Source organism: Bombus affinis, chromosome 3 (genome assembly GCF_024516045.1).
Source record: "Bombus affinis isolate iyBomAffi1 chromosome 3, iyBomAffi1.2, whole genome shotgun sequence".
Classification (NCBI taxonomy): domain Eukaryota; kingdom Metazoa; phylum Arthropoda; class Insecta; order Hymenoptera; family Apidae; genus Bombus; species Bombus affinis.
The window spans coordinates 1,902,987-1,908,359 of record NC_066346.1 but is presented as its reverse complement, the minus strand read 5'-3'; the positions used below and the strand labels follow the sequence as shown (position 1 = coordinate 1,908,359).

At 38.3% G+C, this 5,373-nt stretch overlaps 1 protein-coding gene across 3 annotated transcripts in view; it reads right to left on the bottom strand.

Moving 5' to 3' along the window:
• LOC126914204 (zinc finger protein 628-like) overlaps positions 1–5,373 on the bottom strand; it is a 120,393-nt gene that overhangs the window by 23,975 nt on the left and 91,045 nt on the right. The window lies entirely within an intron of this gene.

Here is a 5,373-nt window from a genome sequence, read left to right as displayed (position 1 = left end):
CTGAAATGATCGTGGTCTGTTAGATGGAATTCGGCTAGGGTTGATTCGTGTATATAGCGATGTGGATGTGAGATGTTTTTCTTAGGATTGGTGGATCAAAGGACGAAGGTAAATTTTTGGGGTTGAATGGCGAAGCGTTTTTATGGACTGTGGATAGTAAAAGTTTGTTAAGACGACAGTTTGTAGAAACGATGAGCCGATTTTCAATTGATATCGTTCCGTTGTACGAATGATCTATAGAATCTTGGATTTAAGCTATTCGATTTTATTTAATTTTATGCTACTTTATGTATATTCTATATTTTACGCGACAAAGAACACCGGTAGCCTTTATGATGTAAGATATGCGATAGAAATAAAAATTAAATAACCTAATTCGAATCTAATTTAAATTATCGTGGTCATCTATGAATCTACATTACCAGGTCAGGGTTACGATTCCGATTCAAGTATATGATTCATATAAAACCATATTGATCGTGCTTGTTCCTATCTTCTATTTTAATTATATATTCTGAATAACAATTAGTGATATGCATGTAACTGTAATGAATACGTATATATGTATAAAAATTGAGATGCAAGCTAAAATTTAGATAGAAATATAGAAAGGCATGCAGTATTAATATGTGTTATAAGAATAGATAAAAGATTATCTTCAAAATAGGGCAAACTTACCAATATCATTTCTGTATATTTAGTACGTGAGTTATTTCTTCGTTTCATCGCCTCTGACACAGACACCCAAGTGATAGTATAATATGTACATCTTAATGTTTGTTAAATACGTTGAAATCAAATATAGAAATAATAGGAAATTAAGGATAATCAGTGTGTATTTCTAGTTAACTCCTCGCCAAACGATTACCTTACTATTTATTCATTTGATAATTTTGATTCTTAAACTGCATTATAAATTTCATAGAAAATATTATGCGAGGCAAGGAGTTAAACAACGACGAACGTTAGAAAACGAAAATCGAAAGCAAACCACCGCAGGGAGGAAAACATCAAAAAGGAGCAAGCGATAAGAAGCTATTCTACGACCAAAGAAACGGGCAGGTGTGAATTATCCCCTCCCCCAAAAAAGACATCAAGGTTCAATGACCTATTGTTAACACAAACAGTTTGCAGCTTTTATTTCACAAATCGTTAATTTACAACTATGATATGCATTCGTTCGCCTAAGAACCGAAACAAAACGTCATTTTACACGAAACAAGGCGTAGTACCCATAATGATCAAGAACGCGTGTCAACGTGGTGAAGTTAGTTACGGACAAGTCTTTCTCTCCGATTTTATTTCCTCAAACGTCGAGAGATCCTGGTAATTATAATCGTGTTATACACGTGTACAACCTGTCGCCTCGAACATCACTTTTTCTCTTTTCTTAATTTTTCCTTTTTTTTTCGCCACGCTGTCATAAACATCTTAAACCATTACACGCATATTTCCTTCGTGTTGAAACACGCACAAGCTGCGATCGACAAGTTCCATCGGAGGCGAATCTCGGTTAAAATTAACCAAGCTTCATCCGACGCGTACTAAATGCTTTAACCGTCGATTCACGCAAAAACGAAACGTTCTCCATCTGTTTTCTATTCGCACGAAAATTTCCGCTATTAACAGCTCAAAATTATAAACGTTTCGTTCGCGCCTCTTATATTCCAAAAAGAAAGAACTCGTCGTTTTCCATTTTATCATCGGAATCGCAGCTCGAACGCGTCTTCGAGCAACCGATGGACATTGTGTGTTCTCGTGAGCGGCGTATGATCCCTGTGTGCACGAGAGCTTTCTTTCTTTAGCGATTTTCTGTGTGTACACATGTGTGTTGTATGTTTCTTTTCGTTCTCTTTCTCGTTTCTACTCATTTATATCGATTCTCCTCGCTCGCTCGAGGAGCCATCTAAAAACTTCTGAACAACGCGTAGAGATTACGTTTCTCACCTTCGCCATGCTTCTTTCTCTTCCTTTTTTACCTTTTAACATCCGGAGACGATAGAACGGCGGGAATCGCGAGTACAACGAACGCCAGAAAGACGCATAAGCTTTCGGAGCACCATCTCTATTTTTCTTTTCCGTTTCTTCTTCTTTCGTGTTCCCTTTATTTATCTCTATCCTCTGGCTGCTTCCCATCGTCGAGATATCCCGAAGATTTTGTACGAGATATTACGGTCGATCGAGACAACGAACGATGTACATGGCGGTCGTGTCGCGTCCGTTTGATCGTTGCGTCGATCGAACCGTTGCCTCGAGACGACCGCCAGCAGAGGAGCGAAATGCGAAAACGAGACGCGTCGATTCGTTCGCGCTACCTGTTCCTTGTCTACGAACGTAGCGATGATCGTGCCCCGATAATTCATGTACGTGTCCTATCGCGGCGCATAATATCTAAGATCAGCAAGGTCGCGCTAGAGTGTTTCTAGGCACATCACGCGATACTTTGTCTGCGTACTGGCTGGTACTCAACTTATGGAACGAGTATGACGGATACTGTATTGAAAAATACGAAATTGATTGTAAAATCGCTTGCGATAGTTGCTTGCAATAGTCGATTGCAATTACAGCACGAATATTGCTTTCTAACTCCTTGTCTTACGATTTTTCTATCTTTTTTTTTTTTTACGTGCTATCTACATTTCGAATGAAAAATTCGATGGATAATAAAGAACAGAATTACGACCAAGTATTTAAATAAGTAATTTTGGAATTAGCCTTTCTTTCTTTCGCAACTAATCTTTTCTAGCGAAGACTATTATTTATCGTTACTTATTTTACTCTAAAACGCATTACTTAATTAAATTCTCAAAAAAAAAAAAAAAAAAAAAAAAAAGAAAAAACACAATAAGATAGATGTAATAGACGCAATGAATCTTACTGGTCACGCAAGAAGAAATTTAATGAAAATTTCGATGCAACATCAGCTCCTCGTTCTGCAATTTAACGGTATCGAACAATAACATTAAAATTAACACGTCGACTGTCGTAAATCGAATGAAACGAACAATCGTATCTGTAAAATTTTCGATACGCTTAACGTGCCTGTAACAACGTAAAGCACTAAATGCGGCATAAAGCGCTCGAACAATTTCATTTTTTAAAAGGTTACGTATTATATATGCGTATTACAATGAATCTCTCTGAAACAAGCGAAAGCACTTCACTCGCTATGGGTGAACGCATAAACTTTGCCCGGAGCTGCAGTCAACGTGTTACTTATCGTAGAAACTTCCGTACATATATCGAACGTTATACGATACCGCCGAAGTTAAGCATTAAGAAGCAATTTCATCCGATTCACGTGAAAATTGTGTTCGTATCGCGACGACTACGTATTATTTCATAATGGAGATTCCGTTGTTCGGGAATTCGACGTTTACGTCACAGAGGCACGCGGATAAAATTTTAATCGTGCAGGATGGGGCGAAGATTACTCGTTCGAACATTGACGTACACCGTACGTGACACAGCTCGTGTGCTTTTCACGTCTCGAGAAACGTTCACGCGGAAAAAGAACTTGTCAACCGGCTTGCGAACGAATCGGAACACGTACGTCCAGATAAATCCTTTAAACATCTTGTTTCCGTCTTCGTGACCTCTTTCGATGTTTCTTTTCAAAGATGTACGTGCTCCAATAATAGCCCCTTGCATGATCTTAGATCGTTATGCGTTTTGTTAGGCAATTTTGTAGGCTGGAGGTGAATTTTCAGGAGAAGATGTTGCAGCGATGCGAAAAATTACAGATATTCGTAGTCGGCTTTGTTCGATCGAATTGGGTTAAGGCTTTCGCGAAGTGAAATCTGTGATTTCTTTGAACGTAACGCGAGTGAAGAAATTATCGAAATATTAAAATTAGAGGCTTCTTTTACCCATGTACAGAATACTATTCGTAATTGTTTTGTTGATCGTGAATATCAATCTTTATAATTACTTCTTTTAAATTAAGCATTTTATTTAGCAGAGATCAACGTGTTTTCACGTATTCAGCTATTATAATTATTGAACTATAACAGATTCTTGAAAACATCTGCCATATATGCATAATTATAATAGTTGATAATTAACGTTTTATTATTTCTAAGACAAAAATTCAGATTCAGCGAACGTAATGTAGCTTAATGTACACCGATATTGTGCTTCACCACAGCTGGAGATCAGAATTCAATAAAGTATAGAAAGCAGCATACGAGTATTGTAGGTCACTAACTGTTGGATCATGATACGTGCATCATATCGCCTCGGTTAACTACGAATAGCATTATGTACGCTTAATCCCCATACGTTCAATTAGACGAGGAAACATCTGAAAACTATCGTCTCGTAACAGAGTACGAGATTGATCAATCGGAACAGCCTTAACCAACGACCAAACGACTATATCGATAATTAAGAGTATCTTGTTACTTCGATTCTTCCCTTCCATATTCCAAAAAGCATCGCTGTACTCACTTTCAAAATTCCCGCAAACCTCCAACGTTTCTAAAAATCATACTTAATCGATTAATTCAACGAGCCAATTCTTCCATCTTTTTAAAAATTTCATTTTGGTTTCGCGAACGACGCAGCGTCTCGCGCGAAGCCAAACTTCTGGCGCGGGTTCGTTCGTTCGAGTGGTTCCTAAAAAACGGAGGCGACCGAGGCAAACTAGCTACGCGCATTACTTCTCTCATAACAATGTCACATTATCTCGTCTCTAATCACTAGCGTTTACTCGATTAAATCAAGCGATCTGGACGTCAGTGCTGGGTGTCGAGGTGTAAGTGCTGGAATGTAGGGTATCTTCGTATTATTATTTTTTTCCATTTTTCCATTCTATATGTTCTATGTTGCTCGCGCTCTTTCTCTCTCTTTCTTTCTTTCTCTCTTTCTCTCTCTCTCTCTCTCTCTCACTCTCTGTTCACATTTTTGTTCATTTTTTCGAAACGGCAATGGGCGTCGATCGATCTGTAAGTTCGCGACCGAGAGATTCGGGGACGCGGGTCGCGCGCGCGTGTCACACATCATCTGCAAAGCAAAAAATCTAAAATCTCTTGGTTGGCACACAAAACGAAACGATGTGGCATCACGCGGGCCTCCGGCATTGTGGCGCGCGGATCGCCCGCCTGACTTCGTTACAAGTATGAAAAATATCCCGGCTTGGTTTTCCTCTTTCTTCTTCTTTTTTTTTTTTCTTTAACTTCATTTAAATACCGTTTAAAAAAGTTATTGCATCTGGGTAACCTATATTGTATAGGTACGTAACTTCATTTTTTCCATTATCGTATATTGTACAAATATTGTTGTAAGTCGGTACAAACGTTACTGTAGAAAACATAACAATTCGTAGGTTCCTCTCGTCTCAATCTTCCACTCTTTGCGTGTGTGTTATTTTAC